Genomic DNA, 25,467 nt, shown 5'->3' with positions numbered 1-25,467 from the left:
TTTGTTCGCCATAAGTTGGCAGGGTATGCTCAGACGTGAGTCCCTTGCTCACTTTGCCACTGGATTCAAGCAAGCCTGGCTGAAGACGTCTGAAATGCCAGAAACCGGTCCTAGGACACTTGTTTCCGGTCCATGGAAGGCATGGCTTGGCAGTTCGGGCTGGACTGTTCCCATGAGGCACAGGGTCAGACTGATTTGCACATGGCCATGTCTGAACTGGGGTGGCAGAGTGGGCTAAAGCACGGTGATGGATCAAACTCGGATCTGTTGACTGGGTGTGAGTGTTTGATTGGTTCTGATGTTCCGTCCATCACCACCCCCTTTTGTACCGCCTTGTTCACCATAAGTTGGCAGGGTATGCTCAGACGTGAGTCCCTTGCTCACTTTGCCACTGGATTCAAGCAAGCCTGGCTGAAGACGGCTGAAATACCAGAAACCGGTCCTAGGAAGCTTGTTTCCGGTCCAGGGAAGGGATGGCTTGGCAGTTCAGGCTGGACTGTACTCATGAGGCACAGGGTCAAACTGATTTGCATATGGCCATGTCTGAACTGGGGTGGCAGAGTGGGCTAAATAACGGTGATGGATCAAAGTCGGATCTGTTGACTGGGTGTGAGTGTTTGATTGGTTCTGATGCTCCGTCCATCACCACCCCCTTTTGTACCGCTTTTTCGCCATAAGTTGGCAGGTTATGCTCAGACGTGAGTCCCTTGCTCACTTTGCCACTGGATTCAAGCAAGCCTGGCTGAAGATGGCTGAAATGCCAGAAACCCGTCCTAGGAAGCTTGTTTCCGGCCCAGGGAAGGCATGGCTTGGCAGTTCGGGCTGGACTGCTCCCATGAGGCACAGGGTCAGACTGATTTGCATATGGCCATGTCTGAACTGGGGTGGCAGAGTGGGCTAAAGAACGGTGATGGATCAAACTCGGATCTGTTGACTGGGTGTGAGTGTTTGATTGTTTCTGATGCTCCGTCCATTACCACCCCCTTTTGTACTGCTTTGTTCGCCATAAGTTGGCAGGGTATGCTCAGACGTGAGTCCCTTGCTCACTTTGCCACTGGATTCAAGCAAGCCTGGCTGAAGACGGCTGAAATGCCAGAAACCCGTCCTAGGAAACGTGTTTCCTGTCCAGGGAAGGCATTGCTTGGCAATTCGGGCTGGACTGTTCCCATGAGGCACAGGGTCAGACTGATTTTCATATGGCCATGTCTGAACTGGGGTGGCAGAGTGGGCTAAAGAACGGTGATGGATCAAAGTCGGATCTGTTGACTGGGTGTGAGTGTTTGATTGGTTCTGATGCTCCGTCCATCACCACCCCCTTTTGTACCGCTTTGTTCGCCATAAGTTGGCAGGGTATGCTCAGACGTGAGTCCCTTGCTCACTTTGCCACTGGATTCAAGCAAGCCTGGCTGAAGACGGCTGAAGTGCCAGAAACCGGTCCTAGGAAGCTTGTTTCCGGTCCAGGGAAGGAATGGCTTGGCAGTTCGGTCTGGACTGCTCCAATGAGGCACAGGGTCAGACTGATTTGCATATGGCCATGTCTGAACTGGGGTGGCAGAGTGGGTTAAAGAACGGTGATGGATCAAACTCGGATCTCTTGACTGGCTATGAGTGTTTGATTGGTTCATATGCTCCGTCCATCACCACCCCCTTTTGTACCGCTTTGTTCGCCATAAGTTGGCAGGGTATGCTCAGACGTGAGTCCCTTGCTCACTTTGCCACTGGATTCAAGCAAGCCTGGCTGAAGACGTCTGAAATGCCAGAAACCGGTCCTAGGACACTTGTTTCCGTTCCAGGGAAGGCATGGCTTGGCAGTTCGGGCTGGACTGTTCCCATGAGGCACAGGGTCAGACTGATTTGCATATGGCCATGTCTGAACTGGGGTGGCAGAGTGGGCTAAAGCACGGTGATGGATCAAACTCGAATCTGTTGACTGGGTGTGAGTGTTTGATTGGTTCTGATGCTCCGTCCATCACCACCCCCTTTTGTACCGCTTTGTTCGCCATAAGTTTGCAGGGTATGCTCAGACATGAGTCCCTTGCTCACTTTGCCACTGGATTCAAGCAAGCCTGGATGAAGATGGCTGAAATGCCAGAAACCGGTCCTAGGAAGCTTGTTTCCAGTCCAGGGAAGGCATGGCTTGGCAGTTCGGGCTGGACTGTACTCATGAGGCACAGGGTCAAACTGATTTGCATATGGCCATGTCTGAACTGGGGTGGCAGAGTGGGCTAAAGAACGGTGATGGATCAAAGTCGGATCTGTTGACTGGGTGTGAGTGTTTGATTGGTTCAGATGCTCCGTCCATCACCACCCCCTTTTGTACTGCTTTGTTCGCCATAAGTTGGCAGGGTATGCTCAGACGTGAGTCCCTTGCTCACTTTGCCACTGGATTCAAGCAAGCCTGGCTGAAGACGGCTGAAATGCCAGAAACAGGTCCTAGGAAGCTTGTTTCCGGTCCAGGGAAGGCATGGCTTGGCAGTTTGGGCTGGACTGTTCCCATGAGGCACAGGGTCAGACTGATTTGCATATGGCCATGTCTGAACTGGGGTGGCAGAGTGGGCTAAAGAACGGTGATGGATCAAAGTCGGATTTGTTGACTGGGTGTGAGTGTTTGATTGGTTCTGATGCTCTGTCCATCACCACCCCCTTTTGTACCGCTTTGTTCGCCATAAGTTGGCAGGGTATGCTCAGACGTGAGTCCCTTGCTCACTTTGCCACTGGATTCAAGCAAGCCTGGCTGAAGACGGCTGAAATGCCAGAAACCCGTCCTAGGAAACGTGTTTCCTGTCCAGGGAAGGCATGGCTTGGCAGTTCGGGCTGGACTGTTCCCATGAGGCACAGGGTCAGACTGATTTGCATATGGCCATGTCTGAACTGGGGTGGCAGAGTGGGCTAAAGCACGGTGATGGATCAAACTCGGATCTGTTGACTGGGTGTGAGTGTTTGATTGGTTCTGATGCTCCGTCCATCACCACCCCCTTTTGTACCGCCTTGTTCGCCATAAGTTGGCAGGGTATGCTCAGACGTGAGTCCCTTGCTCACTTTGCCACTGGATTCAAGCAAGCCTGGCTGAAGACGGCTGAAATACCAGAAACCGGTCCTAGGAAGCTTGTTTCCGGTCCAGGGAAGGCATGGCTTGGCAGTTCGGGCTGGACTGTACTCATGAGGCACAGGGTCAAACTGATTTGCATATGGCCATGTCTGAACTGGGGTGGCAGAGTGGGCTAAATAACGGTGATGGATCAAAGTCGGATCTGCTGACTGGGTGTGAGTGTTTGATTGGTTCTGATGCTCCGTCCATCACCACCCCCTTTTGTACCGCTTTTTCGCCATAAATTGGCAGGGTATGCTCAGACGTGAGTCCCTTGCTCACTTTGCCACTGGATTCAAGCAAGCCTGGCTGAAGATGGCTGAAATGCCAGAAACCCGTCCTAGGAAGCTTGTTTCCGGCCCAGGGAAGGCATGGCTTGGCAGTTTGGGCTGGACTGATCCCATGAGGCACAGGGTCAGACTGATTTGCATATGGCCATGTCTGAACTGGGGTGGCAGAGTGGGCTAAAGAACGGTGATGGATCAAACTCGGATCTGTTGACTGGGTGTGAGTGTTTGATTGTTTCTGATGCTCTGTCCATCACCACCCCCTTTTGTACTGCTTTGTTCGCCATAAGTTGGCAGGGTATGCTCAGACGTGAGTCCCTTGCTCACTTTGCCACTGGATTCAAGCAAGCCTGGCTGAAGACGGCTGAAATGCCAGAAACCCGTCCTAGGAAACGTGTTTCCTGTCCAGGGAAGGCATTGCTTGTCAATTCGGGCTGGACTGTTCCCATGAGGCACGGGGTCAGACTGATTTTCATATGGCCATGTCTGAACTGGGGTGGCAGAGTGGGCTAAAGAACGGTGATGGATCAAAGTCGGATCTGTTGACTGGGTGTGAGTGTTTGATTGGTTCTGATGCTCCGTCCATCACCACCCCCTTTTGTACCGCTTTGTTCGCCATAAGTTGGCAGGGTATGCTCAGACGTGAGTCCCTTGCTCACTTTGCCACTGGATTCAAGCAAGCCTGGCTGAAGACGGCTGAAATGCCAGAAACCCGTCCTAGGACACTTGTTTCCGGTCCAAGGAAGGCATGGCTTGGCAGTTCGGGCTGGACTGTTCCCATGAGGCACAGGGTCAGACTGATTTGCATATGGCCATGTCTGAACTGGGGTGGCAGAGTGGGCTAAAGCACGGTGATGGATCAAACTCGGATCTGTTGACTGGGTGTGAGTGTTTGATTGGTTCTGATGCTCCGTCCATCACCACCCCCTTTTGTACTGCCTTGTTCGCCATAAGTTGGTAGGGTATGCTCAGACGTGAGTCCCTTGCTCACTTTGCCACTGGATTCAAGCAAGCCTGGCTGAAGACGGCTGAAATGCCAGAAACCCGTCCTAGGAAACGTGTTTCCTGTCCAGGGAAGGCATTGCTTGGCAGTTCGGGCTGGGCTGTTCCCATGAGGCACAGGGTCAGACTGATTTGCATATGGCCATGTCTGAACTGGGGTGGCAGAGTGGGCTAAAGAACGGTGATGGATCAAAGTCGGATCTGTTGACTGGGTGTGAGTGTTTGATTGGTTCTGATGCTCCGTCCATCACCACCCCCTTTTGTACCGCTTTGTTCGCCATAAGTTGGCAGGGTATGCTCAGACGTGAGTCCCTTGCTCACTTTGCCACTGGATTCAAGCAAGCCTGGCTGAAGACGTCTGAAATGCCAGAAACCGGTCCTAGGACACTTGTTTCCGGTCCAGGGAAGGCATGGCTTGGCAGTTCGGGCTGGACTGTTCCCATGAGGCACAGGGTCAGACTGATTTTCATATGGCCATGTCTGAACTGGGGTGGCAGAGTGGGCTAAAGAACGGTGATGGATCAAAGTCGGATCTGTTGACTGGGTGTGAGTGTTTGATTGGTTCTGATGCTCCGTCCATCACCACCCCCTTTTGTACCGCTTTGTTCGCCATAAGTTGGCAGGGTATGCTCAGACGTGAGTCCCTTGCTCACTTTGCCACTGGATTCAAGCAAGCCTGGCTGAAGACGGCTGAAGTGCCAGAAACCGGTCCTAGGAAGCTTGTTTCCGGTCCAGGGAAGGAATGGCTTGGCAGTTCGGTCTGGACTGCTCCAATGAGGCACAGGGTCAGACTGATTTGCATATGGCCATGTCTGAACTGGGGTGGCAGAGTGGGTTAAAGAACGGTGATGGATCAAACTCGGATCTCTTGACTGGCTATGAGTGTTTGATTGGTTCATATGCTCCGTCCATCACCACCCCCTTTTGTACCGCTTTGTTCGCCATAAGTTGGCAGGGTATGCTCAGACGTGAGTCCCTTGCTCACTTTGCCACTGGATTCAAGCAAGCCTGGCTGAAGACGTCTGAAATGCCAGAAACCGGTCCTAGGACACTTGTTTCCGTTCCAGGGAAGGCATGGCTTGGCAGTTCGGGCTGGACTGTTCCCATGAGGCACAGGGTCAGACTGATTTGCATATGGCCATGTCTGAACTGGGGTGGCAGAGTGGGCTAAAGCACGGTGATGGATCAAACTCGGATCTGTTGACTGGGTGTGAGTGTTTGATTGGTTCTGATGCTCCGTCCATCACCACCCCCTTTTGTACCGCTTTGTTCGCCATAAGTTTGCAGGGTATGCTCAGACGTGAGTCCCTTGCTCACTTTGCCACTGGATTCAAGCAAGCCTGGATGAAGATGGCTGAAATGCCAGAAACCGGTCCTAGGAAGCTTGTTTCCGGTCCAGGGAAGGCATGGCTTGGCAGTTCGGGCTGGACTGTACTCATGAGGCACAGGGTCAAACTGATTTGCATATGGCCATGTCTGAACTGGGGTGGCAGAGTGGGCTAAAGAACGGTGATGGATCAAAGTCGGATCTGTTGACTGGGTGTGAGTGTTTGATTGGTTCTGATGCTCCGTCCATCACCACCCCCTTTTGTACCGCTTTGTTCGCCATAAGTTGGCAGGGTATGCTCAGACGTGAGTCCCTTGCTCACTTTGCCACTGGATTCAAGCAAGCCTGGCTGAAGACGGCTGAAATGCCAGAAACAGGTCCTAGGAAGCTTGTTTCCGGTCCAGGGAAGGCATGGCTTGGCAGTTTGGGCTGGACTGTTCCCATGAGGCACAGGGTCAGACTGATTTGCATATGGCCATGTCTGAACTGGGGTGGCAGAGTGGGCTAAAGAACGGTGATGGATCAAAGTCGGATTTGTTGACTGGGTGTGAGTGTTTGATTGGTTCTGATGCTCCGTCCATCACCACCCCCTTTTGTACCGCTTTGTTCGCCATAAGTTGGCAGGGTATGCTTAGACGTGAGTCCCTTGCTCACTTTGCCACTGGATTCAAGCAAGCCTGGCTGAAGACGGCTGAAATGCCAGAAACCCGTCCTAGGAAACGTGTTTCCTGTCCAGGGAAGGCATTGCTTGGCAGTTCGGGCTGGGCTGTTCCCATGAGGCACAGGGTCAGACTGATTTGCATATGGCCATGTCTGAACTGGGGTGGCAGAGTGGGCTAAAGAACGGTGATGGATCAAAGTCGGATCTGTTGACTGGGTGTGAGTGTTTGATTGGTTCTGATGCTCCGTCCATCACCACCCCCTTTTGTACCGCTTTGTTCGCCATAAGTTGGCAGGGTATGCTCAGACGTGAGTCCCTTGCTCACTTTGCCACTGGATTCAAGCAAGCCTGGCTGAAGACGCCTGAAATGCCAGAAACCGGTCCTAGGACACTTGTTTCCGGTCCAGGGAAGGCATGGCTTGGCAGTTCGGGCTGGACTGTTCCCATGAGGCACAGGGTCAGACTGATTTGCATATGGCCATGTCTGAACTGGGGTGGCAGAGTGGGCTAAAGCACGGTGATGGATCAAACTCGGATCTGTTGACTGGGTGTGAGTGTTTGATTGGTTCTGATGCTCCGTCCATCACCACCCCCTTTTGTACCGCCTTGTTCGCCATAAATTGGCAGGGTATGCTCAGACGTGAGTCCCTTGCTCACTTTGCCACTGGATTCAAGCAAGCCTGGCTGAAGACGGCTGAAATACCAGAAACCGGTCCTAGGATGCTTGTTTCCGGTCCAGGGAAGGCATGGCTTGGCAGTTCGGGCTGGACTGTACTCATGAGGCACAGGGTCAAACTGATTTGCATATGGCCATGTCTGAACTGGGGTGGCAGAGTGGGCTAAATAACGGTGATGGATCAAAGTCGGATCTGTTGACTGGGTGTGAGTGTTTGATTGGTTCTGATGCTCCGTCCATCACCACCCCCTTTTGTACCGCTTTTTCGCCATAAATTGGCAGGGTATGCTCAGACGTGAGTCCCTTGCTCACTTTGCCACTGGATTCAAGCAAGCCTGGCTGAAGATGGCTGAAATGCCAGAAACCCGTCCTAGGAAGCTTGTTTCCGGCCCAGGGAAGGCATGGCTTGGCAGTTTGGGCTGGACTGCTCCCATGAGGCACAGGGTCAGACTGATTTGCATATGGCCATGTCTGAACTGGGGTGGCAGAGTGGGCTAAAGAACGGTGATGGATCAAACTCGGATCTGTTGACTGGGTGTGAGTGTTTGATTGTTTCTGATGCTCCGTCCATCACCACCCCCTTTTGTACTGCTTTGTTCGTCATAAGTTGGCAGGGTATGCTCAGACGTGAGTCCCTTGCTCACTTTGCCACTGGATTCAAGCAAGCCTGGCTGAAGACGGCTGAAATGCCAGAAACCCGTCCTAGGAAACGTGTTTCCTGTCCAGGGAAGGCATTGCTTGGCAATTCGTGCTGGACTGTTCCCATGAGGCACGGGGTCAGACTGATTTTCATATGGCCATGTCTGAACTGGGGTGGCAGAGTGGGCTAAAGAACGGTGATGGATCAAAGTCGGATCTGTTGACTGGGTGTGAGTGTTTGATTGGTTCTGATGCTCCGTCCATCACCACCCCCTTTTGTACCGCTTTGTTCGCCATAAGTTGGCAGGGTATGCTCAGACGTGAGTCCCTTGCTCACTTTGCCACTGGATTCAAGCAAGCCTGGCTGAAGACGGCTGAAATGCCAGAAACCCGTCCTAGGACACTTGTTTCCGGTCCAGGGAAGGCATGGCTTGGCAGTTCGGGCTGGACTGTTCCCATGAGGCACAGGGTCAGACTGATTTGCATATGGCCATGTCTGAACTGGGGTGGCAGAGTGGGCTAAAGCACGGTGATGGATCAAACTCGGATCTGTTGACTGGGTGTGAGTGTTTGATTGGTTCTGATGCTCCGTCCATCACCACCCCCTTTTGTACCGCCTTGTTCGCCATAAGTTGGCAGGGTATGCTCAGACGTGAGTCCCTTGCTCACTTTGCCACTGGATTCATGCAAGCCTGGCTGAAGACGGCTGAAATACAAGAAACCGGTCCTAGGAAGCTTATTTCCGGTCCAGGGAAGGCATGGCTTGGCAGTTCGGGCTGGACTGTACTCATGAGGCACAGGGTCAAACTGATTTGCATATGGCCATGTCTGAACTGGGGTGGCAGAGTGGGCTAAATAACGGTGATGGATCAAAGTCGGATCTGTTGACTGGGTGTGAGTGTTTGATTGGTTCTGATGCTCCGTCCATCACCACCCCCTTTTGTACCGCTTTTTCGCCATAAGTTGGCAGGGTATGCTCAGACGTGAGTCCCTTGCTCACTTTGCCACTGGATTCAAGCAAGCCTGGCTGAAGATGGCTGAAATGCCAGAAACCCGTCCTAGGAAGCTTGTTTCCGGCCCGGGAAGGCATGGCTTGGCAGTTCGGGCTGAACTGCTCCCATGAGGCACAGGGTCAGACTGATTTGCATATGGCCATGTCTGAACTGGGGTGGCAGAGTGGGCTAAAGAATGGTGATGGATCAAACTCGGATCTGTTGACTGGGTGTGAGTGTTTGATTGTTTCTGATGCTCCGTCCATCACCACCCCCTTTTGTACTGCTTTGTTCGCCATAAGTTGGCAGGGTATGCTCAGACGTGAGTCCCTTGCTCACTTTGCCACTGGATTCAAGCAAGCCTGGCTGAAGACGGCTGAAATGCCAGAAACCCGTCCTAGGAAACGTGTTTCCTGTCCGGGGAAGGCATTGCTTGGCAATTCGGGCTGGACTGGTCCCATGAGGAACAGGGTCAGACTGATTTTCATATGGCCATGTCTGAACTGGGGTGGCAGAGTGGGCTAAAGAACGGTGATGGATCAAAGTCGGATCTGTTGACTGGGTGTGAGTGTTTGATTGGTTCTGATGCTCCGTCCATCACCACCCCCTTTTGTACCGCTTTGTTCGCCATAAGTTGGCAGGGTATGCTCAGACCTGAGTCCCTTGCTCACTTTGCCACTGAATTCAAGCAAGCCTGGCTGAAGACGGCTGAAATGCCAGAAACCGGTCCTAGGAAGCTTGTTTCCGGTCCAGGGAAGGCATGGCTTGGCAGTTTGGGCTGGACTGTTCCCATGAGGCACAGGGTCAGACTGATTTGCATATGGCCATGTCTGAACTGGGGTGGCAGAGTGGGCTAAAGAACGGTGATGGATCAAAGTCGGATTTGTTGACTGGGTGTGAGTGTTTGATGGGTTCTGATGCTCCGTCCATCACCACCCCCTTTTGTACCGCTTTGTTCGCCATAAGTTGGCAGGGTATGCTCAGACGTGAGTCCCTTGCTCACTTTGCCACTGGATTCAAGCAAGCCTGGCTGAAGACGGCTGAAATGCCAGAAACCCGTCCTAGGAAACGTGTTTCCTGTCCACGGAAGGCATTCCTTGGCAATTCGGGCTGGACTGTTCCCATGAGGCACAGGGTCAGACTGATTTTCATATGACCATGTCTGAACTGGGGTGACAGAGTGGGCTAAAGAACGGTGATGGATCAAAGTCGGATCTGTTGACTGGGTGTGAGTGTTTGATTGGTTCTGATGCTCTGTCCTTTACCACCCCCTTTTGTACCGCTTTGTTCGCCATAAGTTGGCAGGGTATGCTCAGACGTGAGTCCCTTGCTCACTTTGCCACTGGATTCAAGCAAGCCTTGCTGAAGATGGCTGAAATGCCAGAAACCCGTCCTAGGAAGCTTGTTTCCGGTCCAGGGAAGGCATGGCTTGGCAGTTCGGGCTGGACTGCTCCCATGAGGCACAGGGTCAGACTGATTTGCATATGGCCATGTCTGAACTGGGGTGGCAGAGTGGGCTAAAGAACGGTGATGGATCAAACTCGGATCTGTTGACTGGGTGTGAGTGTTTGATTGTTTCTGATGCTCCGTCCATCACCACCCCCTTTTGTACTGCTTTGTTCGCCATAAGTTGGCAGGGTATGCTCAGACGTGAGTCCCTTGCTCACTTTGCCACTGGATTCAAGCAAGCCTGGCTGAAGACGGCTGAAATGCCAGAAACAGGTCCTAGGAAGCTTGTTTCCGGTCCAGGGAAGGCATGGCTTGGCAGTTTGGGCTGGACTGTTCCCATGAGGCACAGGGTCAGACTGATTTGCATATGGCCATGTCTGAACTGGGGTGGCAGAGTGGGCTAAAGAACGGTGATGGATCAAAGTCGGATTTGTTGACTGGGTGTGAGTGTTTGATTGGTTCTGATGCTCCGTCCATCACCACCCCCTTTTGTACCGCTTTGTTCGCCATAAGTTGGCAGGGTATGCTCAGACGTGAGTCCCTTGCTCACTTTGCCACTGGATTCAAGCAAGCCTGGCTGAAGACGGCTGAAATGCCAGAAACCCGTCCTAGGAAACGTGTTTCCTGTCCAGGGAAGGCATTGCTTGGCAGTTCGGGCTGGGCTGTTCCCATGAGGCACAGGGTCAGACTGATTTGCATATGGCCATGTCTGAACTGGGGTGGCAGAGTGGGCTAAAGAACAGTGATGGATCAAAGTCGGATCTGTTGACTGGGTGTGAGTGTTTGATTGGTTCTGATGCTCCGTCCATCACCACCCCCTTTTGTACCGCTTTGTTCGCCATAAGTTGGCAGGGTATGCTCAGACGTGAGTCCCTTGCTCACTTTGCCACTGGATTCAAGCAAGCCTGGCTGAAGACGTCTGAAATGCCAGAAACCGGTCCTAGGACACTTGTTTCCGTTCCAGGGAAGGCATGGCTTGGCAGTTCGGGCTGGACTGTTCCCATGAGGCACAGGGTCAGACTGATTTGCATATGGCCATGTCTGAACTGGGGTGGCAGAGTGGGCTAAAGCACGGTGATGGATCAAACTCGGATCTGTTGACTGGGTGTGAGTGTTTGATTGGTTCTGATGCTCCGTCCATCACCACCCCCTTTTGTACCGCCTTGTTCGCCATAAGTTGGCAGGGTATGCTCAGACGTGAGTCCCTTGCTCACTTTGCCACTGGATTCAAGCAAGCCTGGCTGAAGACGGCTGAAATGCCAGAAACCCGTCCTAGGAAACGTGTTTCCTGTCCAGGGAAGGCATTGCTTGGCAGTTCGGGCTGGGCTGTTCCCATGAGGCACAGGGTCAGACTGATTTGCATATGGCCATGTCTGAACTGGGGTGGCAGAGTGGGCTAAAGAACGGTGATGGATCAAAGTCGGATCTGTTGACTGGGTGTGAGTGTTTGATTGGTTCTGATGCTCCGTCCATCACCACCCCCTTTTGTACCGCTTTGTTCGCCATAAGTTGGCAGGGTATGCTCAGACGTGAGTCCCTTGCTCACTTTGCCACTGGATTCAAGCAAGCCTGGCTGAAGACGTCTGAAATGCCAGAAACCGGTCCTAGGACACTTGTTTCCGGTCCAGGGAAGGCATGGCTTGGCAGTTCGGGCTGGACTGTTCCCATGAGGCACAGGGTCAGACTGATTTTCATATGGCCATGTCTGAACTGGGGTGGCAGAGTGGGCTAAAGAATGGTGATGGATGAAAGTCGGATCTGTTGACTGGGTGTGAGTGTTTGATTGGTTCTGATGCTCCGTCCATCACCACCCCCTTTTGTACCGCCTTGTTCGCCATAAGTTGGCAGGGTATGCTCAGACGTGAGTCCCTTGCTCACTTTGCCACTGGATTCAAGCAAGCCTGGCTGAAGACGGCTGAAGTGCCAGAAACCGGTCCTAGGAAGCTTGTTTCCGGTCCAGGGAAGGAATGGCTTGGCAGTTCGGTCTGGACTGCTCCAATGAGGCACAGGGTCAGACTGATTTGCATATGGCCATGTCTGAACTGGGGTGGCAGAGTGGGTTAAAGAACGGTGATGGATCAAACTCGGATCTCTTGACTGGCTATGAGTGTTTGATTGGTTCATATGCTCCGTCCATCACCACCCCCTTTTGTACCGCTTTGTTCGCCATAAGTTGGCAGGGTATGCTCAGACGTGAGTCCCTTGCTCACTTTGCCACTGGATTCAAGCAAGCCTGGCTGAAGACGTCTGAAATGCCAGAAACCGGTCCTAGGACACTTGTTTCCGTTCCAGGGAAGGCATGGCTTGGCAGTTCGGGCTGGACTGTTCCCATGAGGCACAGGGTCAGACTGATTTGCATATGGCCATGTCTGAACTGGGGTGGCAGAGTGGGCTAAAGCACGGTGATGGATCAAACTCGGATCTGTTGACTGGGTGTGAGTGTTTGATTGGTTCTGATGCTCCGTCCATCACCACCCCCTTTTATACCGCTTTGTTCGCCATAAGTTTGCAGGGTATGCTCAGACGTGAGTCCCTTGCTCACTTTGCCACTGGATTCAAGCAAGCCTGGATGAAGATGGCTGAAATGCCAGAAACCGGTCCTAGGAAGCTTGTTTCCGGTCCAGGGAAGGCATGGCTTGGCAGTTCGGGCTGGACTGTACTCATGAGGCACAGGGTCAAACTGATTTGCATATGGCCATGTCTGAACTGGGGTGGCAGAGTGGGCTAAAGAACGGTGATGGATCAAAGTCGGATCTGTTGACTGGGTGTGAGTGTTTGATTGGTTCTGATGCTCCGTCCATCACCACCCCCTTTTGTACCGCTTTGTTCGCCATAAGTTGGCAGGGTATGCTCAGACGTGAGTCCCTTGCTCACTTTGCCACTGGATTCAAGCAAGCCTGGCTGAAGACGGCTGAAATGCCAGAAACAGGTCCTAGGAAGCTTGTTTCCGGTCCAGGGAAGGCATGGCTTGGCAGTTTGGGCTGGACTGTTCCCATGAGGCACAGGGTCAGACTGATTTGCATATGGCCATGTCTGAACTGGGGTGGCAGAGTGGGCTAAAGAACGGTGATGGATCAAAGTCGGATTTGTTGACTGGGTGTGAGTGTTTGATTGGTTCTGATGCTCCGTCCATCACCACCCCCTTTTGTACCGCTTTGTTCGCCATAAGTTGGCAGGGTATGCTTAGACGTGAGTCCCTTGCTCACTTTGCCACTGGATTCAAGCAAGCCTGGCTGAAGACGGCTGAAATGCCAGAAACCCGTCCTAGGAAACGTGTTTCCTGTCCAGGGAAGGCATTGCTTGGCAGTTCGGGCTGGGCTGTTCCCATGAGGCACAGGGTCAGACTGATTTGCATATGGCCATGTCTGAACTGGGGTGGCAGAGTGGGCTAAAGAACGGTGATGGATCAAAGTCGGATCTGTTGACTGGGTGTGAGTGTTTGATTGGTTCTGATGCTCCGTCCATCACCACCCCCTTTTGTACCGCTTTGTTCGCCATAAGTTGGCAGGGTATGCTCAGACGTGAGTCCCTTGCTCACTTTGCCACTGGATTCAAGCAAGCCTGGCTGAAGACGTCTGAAATGCCAGAAACCGGTCCTAGGACACTTGTTTCCGGTCCAGGGAAGGCATGGCTTGGCAGTTCGGGCTGGACTGTTCCCATGAGGCACAGGGTCAGACTGATTTGCATATGGCCATGTCTGAACTGGGGTGGCAGAGTGGGCTAAAGCACGGTGATGGATCAAACTCGGATCTGTTGACTGGGTGTGAGTGTTTGATTGGTTCTGATGCTCCGTCCATCACCACCCCCTTTTGTACCGCCTTGTTCGCCATAAGTTGGCAGGGTATGCTCAGACGTGAGTCCCTTGCTCACTTTGCCACTGGATTCAAGCAAGCCTGGCTGAAGACGGCTGAAATACCAGAAACCGGTCCTAGGATGCTTGTTTCCGGTCCAGGGAAGGCATGGCTTGGCAGTTCGGGCTGGACTGTACTCATGAGGCACAGGGTCAAACTGATTTGCATATGGCCATGTCTGAACTGGGGTGGCAGAGTGGGCTAAATAACGGTGATGGATCAAAGTCGGATCTGTTGACTGGGTGTGAGTGTTTGATTGGTTCTGATGCTCCGTCCATCACCACCCCCTTTTGTACCGCTTTTTCGCCATAAATTGGCAGGGTATGCTCAGACGTGAGTCCCTTGCTCACTTTGCCACTGGATTCAAGCAAGCCTGGCTGAAGACGTCTGAAATGCCAGAAACCGGTCCTAGGACACTTGTTTCCGTTCCAGGGAAGGCATGGCTTGGCAGTTCGGGCTGGACTGTTCCCATGAGGCACAGGGTCAGACTGATTTGCATATGGCCATGTCTGAACTGGGGTGGCAGAGTGGGCTAAAGCACGGTGATGGATCAAACTCGGATCTGTTGACTGGGTGTGAGTGTTTGATTGGTTCTGATGCTCCGTCCATCACCACCCCCTTTTATACCGCTTTGTTCGCCATAAGTTTGCAGGGTATGCTCAGACGTGAGTCCCTTGCTCACTTTGCCACTGGATTCAAGCAAGCCTGGATGAAGATGGCTGAAATGCCAGAAACCGGTCCTAGGAAGCTTGTTTCCGGTCCAGGGAAGGCATGGCTTGGCAGTTCGGGCTGGACTGTACTCATGAGGCACAGGGTCAAACTGATTTGCATATGGCCATGTCTGAACTGGGGTGGCAGAGTGGGCTAAAGAACGGTGATGGATCAAAGTCGGATCTGTTGACTGGGTGTGAGTGTTTGATTGGTTCTGATGCTCCGTCCATCACCACCCCCTTTTGTACCGCTTTGTTCGCCATAAGTTGGCAGGGTATGCTCAGACGTGAGTCCCTTGCTCACTTTGCCACTGGATTCAAGCAAGCCTGGCTGAAGACGGCTGAAATGCCAGAAACAGGTCCTAGGAAGCTTGTTTCCGGTCCAGGGAAGGCATGGCTTGGCAGTTTGGGCTGGACTGTTCCCATGAGGCACAGGGTCAGACTGATTTGCATATGGCCATGTCTGAACTGGGGTGGCAGAGTGGGCTAAAGAACGGTGATGGATCAAAGTCGGATTTGTTGACTGGGTGTGAGTGTTTGATTGGTTCTGATGCTCCGTCCATCACCACCCCCTTTTGTACCGCTTTGTTCGCCATAAGTTGGCAGGGTATGCTTAGACGTGAGTCCCTTGCTCACTTTGCCACTGGATTCAAGCAAGCCTGGCTGAAGACGGCTGAAATGCCAGAAACCCGTCCTAGGAAACGTGTTTCCTGTCCAGGGAAGGCATTGCTTGGCAGTTCGGGCTGGGCTGTTCCCATGAGGCACAGGGTCAGACTGATTTGCATATGGCCATGTCTGAACTGGGGTGGCAGAGTGGGCTAAAGAACGGTGATGGATCAAAGTCGGATCTGTTGACTGGGTGTGAGTGTTTGATTGGTTCTGATGCTCCGTCCATCACCACCCCCTTTTGTACCGCTTTGTTCGCCATAAGTTGGCAGGGTATGCTCAGACGTGAGTCCCTTGCTCACTTTGCCACTGGATTCAAGCAAGCCTGGCTGAAGACGTCTGAAATGCCAGAAACCGGTCCTAGGACACTTGTTTCCGGTCCAGGGAAGGCATGGCTTGGCAGTTCGGGCTGGACTGTTCCCATGAGGCACAGGGTCAGACTGATTTGCATATGGCCATGTCTGAACTGGGGTGGCAGAGTGGGCTAAAGCACGGTGATGGATCAAACTCGGATCTGTTGACTGGGTGTGAGTGTTTGATTGGTTCTGATGCTCCGTCCATCACCACCCCCTTTTGTACCGCCTTGTTCGCCATAAGTTGGCAGGGTATGCTCAGACGTGAGTCCCTTGCTCACTTTGCCACTGGATTCAAGCAAGCCTGGCTGAAGACGGCTGAAATACCAGAAACCGGTCCTAGGATGCTTGTTTCCGGTCCAGGGAAGGCATGGCTTGGCAGTTCGGGCTGGACTGTACTCATGAGGCACAGGGTCAAACTGATTTGCATATGGCCATGTCTGAACTGGGGTGGCAGAGTGGGCTAAATAACGGTGATGGATCAAAGTCGGATCTGTTGACTGGGTGTGAGTGTTTGATTGGTTCTGATGCTCCGTCCATCACCACCCCCTTTTGTACCGCTTTTTCGCCATAAATTGGCAGGGTATGCTCAGACGTGAGTCCCTTGCTCACTTTGCCACTGGATTCAAGCAAGCCTGGCTGAAGATGGCTGAAATGCCAGAAACCCGTCCTAGGAAGCTTGTTTCCGGCCCAGGGAAGGCATGGCTTGGCAGTTTGGGCTGGACTGCTCCCATGAGGCACAGGGTCAGACTGATTTGCATATGGCCATGTCTGAACTGGGGTGGCAGAGTGGGCTAAAGAACGGTGATGGATCAAACTCGGATCTGTTGACTGGGTGTGAGTGTTTGATTGTTTCTGATGCTCCGTCCATCACCACCCCCTTTTGTACTGCTTTGTTCGTCATAAGTTGGCAGGGTATGCTCAGACGTGAGTCCCTTGCTCACTTTGCCACTGGATTCAAGCAAGCCTGGCTGAAGACGGCTGAAATGCCAGAAACCCGTCCTAGGAAACGTGTTTCCTGTCCAGGGAAGGCATTGCTTGGCAATTCGGGCTGGACTGTTCCCATGAGGCACGGGGTCAGACTGATTTTCATATGGCCATGTCTGAACTGTGGTGGCAGAGTGGGCTAAAGAACGGTGATGGATCAAAGTCGGATCTGTTGACTGGGTGTGAGTGTTTGATTGGTTCTGATGCTCCGTCCATCACCACCCCCTTTTGTACCGCTTTGTTCGCCATAAGTTGGCAGGGTATGCTCAGACGTGAGTCCCTTGCTCACTTTGCCACTGGATTCAAGCAAGCCTGGCTGAAGACGGCTGAAATGCCAGAAACCCGTCCTAGGACACTTGTTTCCGGTCCAGGGAAGGCATGGCTTGGCAGTTCGGGCTGGACTGTTCCCATGAGGCACAGGGTCAGACTGATTTGCATATGGCCATGTCTGAACTGGGGTGGCAGAGTGGGCTAAAGCACGGTGATGGATCAAACTCGGATCTGTTGACTGGGTGTGAGTGTTTGATTGGTTCTGATGCTCCGTCCATCACCACCCCCTTTTGTACCGCCTTGTTCGCCATAAGTTGGCAGGGTATGCTCAGACGTGAGTCCCTTGCTCACTTTGCCACTGGATTCATGCAAGCCTGGCTGAAGACGGCTGAAATACCAGAAACCGGTCCTAGGAAGCTTGTTTCCGGTCCAGGGAAGGCATGGCTTGGCAGTTCGGGCTGGACTGTACTCATGAGGCACAGGGTCAAACTGATTTGCATATGGCCATGTCTGAACTGGGGTGGCAGAGTGGGCTAAATAACGGTGATGGATCAAAGTCGGATCTGTTGACTGGGTGTGAGTGTTTGATTGGTTCTGATGCTCCGTCCATCACCACCCCCTTTTGTACCGCTTTTTCGCCATAAGTTGGCAGGGTATGCTCAGACGTGAGTCCCTTGCTCACTTTGCCACTGGATTCAAGCAAGCCTGGCTGAAGATGGCTGAAATGCCAGAAACCCGTCCTAGGAAGCTTGTTTCCGGCCCGGGAAGGCATGGCTTGGCAGTTCGGGCTGAACTGCTCCCATGAGGCACAGGGTCAGACTGATTTGCATATGGCCATGTCTGAACTGGGGTGGCAGAGTGGGCTAAAGAATGGTGATGGATCAAACTCGGATCTGTTGACTGGGTGTGAGTGTTTGATTGTTTCTGATGCTCCGTCCATCACCACCCCCTTTTGTACTGCTTTGTTCGCCATAAGTTGGCAGGGTATGCTCAGACGTGAGTCCCTTGCTCACTTTGCCACTGGATTCAAGCAAGCCTGGCTGAAGACGGCTGAAATGCCAGAAACCCGTCCTAGGAAACGTGTTTCCTGTCCAGGGAAGGCATTGCTTGGCAATTCGGGCTGGACTGTTCCCATGAGGAACAGGGTCAGACTGATTTTCATATGGCCATGTCTGAACTGGGGTGGCAGAGTGGGCTAAAGAACGGTGATGGATCAAAGTCGGATCTGTTGACTGGGTGTGAGTGTTTGATTGGTTCTGATGCTCCGTCCATCACCACCCCCTTTTGTACCGCTTTGTTCGCCATAAGTTGGCAGGGTATGCTCAGACCTGAGTCCCTTGCTCACTTTGCCACTGGATTCAAGCAAGCCTGGCTGAAGACGGCTGAAATGCCAGAAACCGGTCCTAGGAAGCTTCTTTCCGGTCCAGGGAAGGCATGGCTTGGCAGTTTGGGCTGGACTGTTCCCATGAGGCACAGGGTCAGACTGATTTGCATATGGCCATGTCTGAACTGGGGTGGCAGAGTGGGCTAAATAACGGTGATGGATCAAAGTCGGATCTGTTGACTGGGTGTGAGTGTTTGATTGGTTCTGATGCTCCGTCCATCACCACCCCCTTTTGTACCGCTTTTTCGCCATAAATTGGCAGGGTATGCTCAGACGTGAGTCCCTTGCTCACTTTGCCACTGGATTCAAGCAAGCCTGGCTGAAGATGGCTGAAATGCCAGAAACCCATCCTAGGAAGCTTGTTTCCGGCCCAGGGAAGGCATGGCTTGGCAGTTTGGGCTGGACTGCTCCCATGAGGCACAGGGTCAGACTGATTTGCATATGGCCATGTCTGAACTGGGGTGGCAGAGTGGGCTAAAGAACGGTGATGGATCAAACTCGGATCTGTTGACTGGGTGTGAGTGTTTGATTGTTTCTGATGCTCCGTCCATCACCACCCCCTTTTGTACTGCTTTGTTCGTCATAAGTTGGCAGGGTATGCTCAGACGTGAGTCCCTTGCTCACTTTGCCACTGGATTCAAGCAAGCCTGGCTGAAGACGGCTGAAATGCCAGAAACCCGTCCTAGGAAACGTGTTTCCTGTCCAGGGAAGGCATTGCTTGGCAATTCGTGCTGGACTGTTCCCATGAGGCACGGGGTCAGACTGATTTTCATATGGCCATGTCTGAACTGGGGTGGCAGAGTGGGCTAAAGAACGGTGATGGATCAAAGTCGGATCTGTTGACTGGGTGTGAGTGTTTGATTGGTTCTGATGCTCCGTCCATCACCACCCCCTTTTGTACCGCTTTGTTCGCCATAAGTTGGCAGGGTATGCTCAGACGTGAGTCCCTTGCTCACTTTGCCACTGGATTCAAGCAAGCCTGGCTGAAGACGGCTGAAATGCCAGAAACCCGTCCTAGGACACTTGTTTCCGGTCCAGGGAAGGCATGGCTTGGCAGTTCGGGCTGGACTGTTCCCATGAGGCACAGGGTCAGACTGATTTGCATATGGCCATGTCTGAACTGGGGTGGCAGAGTGGGCTAAAGCACGGTGATGGATCAAACTCGGATCTGTTGACTGGGTGTGAGTGTTTGATTGGTTCTGATGCTCCGTCCATCACCACCCCCTTTTGTACCGCCTTGTTCGCCATAAGTTGGCAGGGTATGCTCAGACGTGAGTCCCTTGCTCACTTTGCCACTGGATTCATGCAAGCCTGGCTGAAGACGGCTGAAATACCAGAAACCGGTCCTAGGAAGCTTGTTTCCGGTCCAGGGAAGGCATGGCTTGGCAGTTCGGGCTGGACTGTACTCATGAGGCACAGGGTCAAACTGATTTGCATATGGCCATGTCTGAACTGGGGTGGCAGAGTGGGCTAAATAACGGTGATGGATCAAAGTCGGATCTGTTGACTGGGTGTGAGTGTTTGATTGTTTCTGATGCTCCGTCCATCACCACCCCCTTTTGTACTGCTTTGTTCGCCATAAGTTGGCAGGGTATGCTCAGACGTGAGTCCCTTGCTCACTTTGCCACTGGATTCAAGCAAGCCTGGCTGAAGACGGCTGAAATGCCAAAAACCCGTCCTAGGAAACGTGTTTCCTGTCCAGGGAAGGCATTGCTTGGCAATTCGGGCTGGACTGTTCCCATGAGGAACAGGGTCAGACTGATTTTCATATGGCCATGTCTGAACTGGGGTGGCAGAGTGGGCTAAAGAACGGTGATGGATCAAAGTCGGATCTGTTGACTGGGTGTGAGTGTTTGATTGGTTCTGATGCTCCGTCCATCACCACCCCCTTTTGTACCGCTTTGTTCGCCATAAGTTGGCAGGGTATGCTCAGACCTGAGTCCCTTGCTCACTTTGCCACTGGATTCAAGCAAGCCTGGCTGAAGACGGCTGAAATGCCAAAAACCGGTCCTAGGAAGCTTGTTTCCGGTCCAGGGAAGGCATGGCTTGGCAGTTTGGGCTGGACTGTTCCCATGAGGCACAGGGTCAGACTGATTTGCATATGGCCATGTCTGAACTGGGGTGGCAGAGTGGGCTAAAGAACGGTGATGGATCAAAGTCGGATTTGTTGACTGGGTGTGAGTGTTTGATGGGTTCTGATGCTCCGTCCATCACCACCCCCTTTTGTACCGCTTTGTTCGCCATAAGTTGGCAGGGTATGCTCAGACGTGAGTCCCTTGCTCACTTTGCCACTGGATTCAAGCAAGCCTGGCTGAAGACGGCTGAAATGCCAGAAACCCGTCCTAGGAAACGTGTTTCCTGTCCACGGAAGGCATTCCTTGGCAATTCGGGCTGGACTGTTCCCTTGAGGCACAGGGTCAGACTGATTTTCATATGACCATGTCTGAACTGGGGTGACAGAGTGGGCTAAAGAACGGTGATGGATCAAAGTCGGATCTGTTGACTGGGTGTGAGTGTTTGATTGGTTCTGATGCTCTGTCCTTCACCACCCCCTTTTGTACCGCTTTGTTCGCCATAAGTTGGCAGGGTATGCTCAGACGTGAGTCCCTTGCTCACTTTGCCACTGGATTCAAGCAAGCCTTGCTGAAGATGGCTGAAATGCCAGAAACCCGTCCTAGGAAGCTTGTTTCCGGTCCAGGGAAGGCATGGCTTGGCAGTTCGGGCTGGACTGCTCCCATGAGGCACAGGGTCAGACTGATTTGCATATGGCCATGTCTGAACTGGGGTGGCAGAGTGGGCTAAAGAACGGTGATGGATCAAACTCGGATCTGTTGACTGGGTGTGAGTGTTTGATTGTTTCTGATGCTCCGTCCATCACCACCCCCTTTTGTACTGCTTTGTTCGCCATAAGTTGGCAGGGTATGCTCAGACGTGAGTCCCTTGCTCACTTTGCCACTGGATTCAAGCAAGCCTGGCTGAAGACGGCTGAAATGCCAGAAACAGGTCCTAGGAAGCTTGTTTCCGGTCCAGGGAAGGCATGGCTTGGCAGTTTGGGCTGGACTGTTCCCATGAGGCACAGGGTCAGACTGATTTGCATATGGCCATGTCTGAACTGGGGTGGCAGAGTGGGCTAAAGAACGGTGATGGATCAAAGTCGGATTTGTTGACTGGGTGTGAGTGTTTGATTGGTTCTGATGCTCCGTCCATCACCACCCCCTTTTGTACCGCTTTGTTCACCATAAGTTGGCAGGGTATGCTCAGACGTGAGTCCCTTGCTCACTTTGCCACTGGATTCAAGCAAGCCTGGCTGAAGACGGCTGAAATGCCAGAAACCCGTCCTAGGAAACGTGTTTCCTGTCCAGGGAAGGCATTGCTTGGCAGTTCGGGCTGGGCTGTTCCCATGAGGCACAGGGTCAGACTGATTTGCATATGGCCATGTCTGAACTGGGGTGGCAGAGTGGGCTAAAGAACAGTGATGGATCAAAGTCGGATCTGTTGACTGGGTGTGAGTGTTTGATTGGTTCTGATGCTCCGTCCATCACCACCCCCTTTTGTACCGCTTTGTTCGCCATAAGTTGGCAGGGTATGCTCAGACGTGAGTCCCTTGCTCACTTTGCCACTGGATTCAAGCAAGCCTGGCTGAAGACGTCTGAAATGCCAGAAACCGGTCCTAGGACACTTGTTTCCGTTCCAGGGAAGGCATGGCTTGGCAGTTCGGGCTGGACTGTTCCCATGAGGCACAGGGTCAGACTGATTTGCATATGGCCATGTCTGAACTGGGGTGGCAGAGTGGGCTAAAGCACGGTGATGGATCAAACTCGGATCTGTTGACTGGGTGTGAGTGTTTGATTGGTTCTGATGCTCCGTCCATCACCACCCCCTTTTGTACCGCCTTGTTCGCCATAAGTTGGCAGGGTATGCTCAGACGTGAGTCCCTTGCTCACTTTGCCACTGGATTCAAGCAAGCCTGGCTGAAGACGGCTGAAATGCCAGAAACCCGTCCTAGGAAACGTGTTTCCTGTCCAGGGAAGGCATTGCTTGGCAGTTCGGGCTGGGCTGTTCCCATGAGGCACAGGGTCAGACTGATTTGCATATGGCCATGTCTGAACTGGGGTGGCAGAGTGGGCTAAAGAACGGTGATGGATCAAAGTCGGATCTGTTGACTGGGTGTGAGTGTTTGATTGGTTCTGATGCTCCGTCCATCACCATCCCCTTTTGTACCGCTTTGTTCGCCATAAGTTGGCAGGGTATGCTCAGACGTGAGTCCCTTGCTCACTTTGCCACTGGATTCAAGCAAGCCTGGCTGAAGACGTCTGAAATGCCAGAAACCGGTCCTAGGACACTTGTTTCTGGTCCAGGGAAGGCATGGCTTGGCAGTTCGGGCTGGACTGTTCCCATGAGGCACAGGGTCAGACTGATTTTCATATGGCCATGTCTGAACTGGGGTGGCAGAGTGGGCTAAAGAACGGTGATGGATCAAAGTCGGATCTGTTGACTGGGTGTGAGTGTTTGATTGGTTCTGATGCTCCGTCCATCACCACCCCCTTTTGTACCGCTTTGTTCGCCATAAGTTGGCAGGGTATGCTCAGACGTGAGTCCCTTGCTCACTTTGCCACTGGATTCAAGCAAGCCTGGCTGAAGACGGCTGAAGTGCCAGAAACCGGTCCTAGGAAGCTTGTTTCCGGTCCAGGGAAGGAATGGCTTGGCAGTTCGGTCTGGACTGCTCCAATGAGGCACAGGGTCAGACTGATTTGCATATGGCCATGTCTGAACTGGGGTGGCAGAGTGGGTTAAAGAACGGTGATGGATCAAACTCGGATCTCTTGACTGGCTATGAGTGTTTGATTGGTTCATATGCTCCGTCCATCACCACCCCCTTTTGTACCGCTTTGTTCGCCATAAGTTGGCAGGGTATGCTCAGACGTTAGTCCCTTGCTCACTTTGCCACTGGATTTAAGCAAGCCTGGCTGAAGACGTCTGAAATGCCAGAAACCGGTCCTAGGACACTTGTTTCCGTTCCAGGGAAGGCATGGCTTGGCAGTTCGGGCTGGACTGTTCCCATGAGGCACAGGGTCAGACTGATTTGCATATGGCCATGTCTGAACTGGGGTGGCAGAGTGGGCTAAAGCACGGTGATGGATCAAACTCGGATCTGTTGACTGGGTGTGAGTGTTTGATTGGTTCTGATGCTCCGTCCATCACCACCCCCTTTTGTACCGCTTTGTTCGCCATAAGTTTGCAGGGTATGCTCAGACGTGAGTCCCTTGCTCACTTTGCCACTGGATTCAAGCAAGCCTGGATGAAGATGGCTGAAATGCCAGAAACCGGTCCTAGGAAGCTTGTTTCCGGTCCAGGGAAGGCATGGCTTGGCAGTTCGGGCTGGACTGTACTCATGAGGCACAGGGTCAAACTGATTTGCATATGACCATGTCTGAACTGGGGTGGCAGAGTGGGCTAAAGAACGGTGATGGATCAAAGTCGGATCTGTTGACTGGGTGTGAGTGTTTGATTGGTTCTGATGCTCCGTCCATCACCACCCCCTTTTGTACCGCTTTGTTCGCCATAAGTTGGCAGGGTATGCTCAGACGTGAGTCCCTTGCTCACTTTGCCACTGGATTCAAGCAAGCCTGGCTGAAGACGGCTGAAATGCCAGAAACAGGTCCTAGGACACTTGTTTCCGGTCCAGGGAAGGCATGGCTTGGCAGTTCGGGCTGGACTGTTCCCATGAGGCACAGGGTCAGACTGATTTGCATATGGCCATGTCTGAACTGGGGTGGCAGAGTGGGCTAAAGCACGGTGATGGATCAAACTCGGATCTGTTGACTGGGTGTGAGTGTTTGATTGGTTCTGATGCTCCGTCCATCACCACCCCCTTTTGTACCGCCTTGTTCGCCATAAGTTGGCAGGGTATGCTCAGACGTGAGTCCCTTGCTCACTTTGCCACTGGATTCATGCAAGCCTGGCTGAAGACGGCTGAAATACCAGAAACCGGTCCTAGGAAGCTTGTTTACGGTCCAGGGAAGGCATGGCTTGGCAGTTCGGGCTGGACTGTACTCATGAGGCACAGGGTCAAACTGATTTGCATATGGCCATGTCTGAACTGGGGTGGCAGAGTGGGCTAAATAACAGTGATGGATCAAAGTCGGATCTGTTGACTGGGTGTGAGTGTTTGATTGGTTCTGATGCTCCGTCCATCACCACCCCCTTTTGTACCGCTTTTTCGCCATAAGTTGGCAGGGTATGCTCAGACGTGAGTCCCTTGCTCACTTTGCCACTGGATTCAAGCAAGCCTGGCTGAAGATGGCTGAAATGCCAGAAACCCGTCCTAGGAAGCTTGTTTCCGGCCCGGGAAGGCATGGCTTGGCAGTTCGGGCTGAACTGCTCCCATGAGGCACAGGGTCAGACTGATTTGCATATGGCCATGTCTGAACTGGGGTGGCAGAGTGGGCTAAAGAATGGTGATGGATCAAACTCGGATCTGTTGACTGGGTGTGAGTGTTTGATTGTTTCTGATGCTCCGTCCATCACCACCCCCTTTTGTACTGCTTTGTTCGCCATAAGTTGGCAGGGTATGCTCAGACGTGAGTCCCTTGCTCACTTTGCCACTGGATTCAAGCAAGCCTGGCTGAAGACGGCTGAAATGCCAGAAACCCGTCCTAGGAAACGTGTTTCCTGTCCAGGGAAGGCATTGCTTGGCAATTCGGGCTGGACTGTTCCCATGAGGAACAGGGTCAGACTGATTTTCATATGGCCATGTCTGAACTGGGGTGGCAGAGTGGGCTAAAGAACGGTGATGGATCAAAGTCGGATCTGTTGACTGGGTGTGAGTGTTTGATTGGTTCTGATGCTCCGTCCATCACCACCCCCTTTTGTACCGCTTTGTTCGCCATAAGTTGGCAGGGTATGCTCAGACCTGAGTCCCTTGCTCACTTTGCCACTGGATTCAAGCAAGCCTGGCTGAAGACGGCTGAAATGCCAGAAACCGGTCCTAGGAAGCTTGTTTCCGGTCCAGGGAAGGCATGGCTTGGCAGTTTGGGCTGGACTGTTCCCATGAGGCACAGGGTCAGACTGATTTGCATATGGCCATGTCTGAACTGGGGTGGCAGAGTGGGCTAAAGAACGGTG

Source organism: Triturus cristatus, chromosome 1_1, assembly GCF_964204655.1.
Source record: "Triturus cristatus chromosome 1_1, aTriCri1.1, whole genome shotgun sequence".
NCBI classification, from domain to species: Eukaryota; Metazoa; Chordata; class Amphibia; order Caudata; family Salamandridae; genus Triturus; species Triturus cristatus.
Note: the sequence above shows the minus strand (reverse complement) of the source record.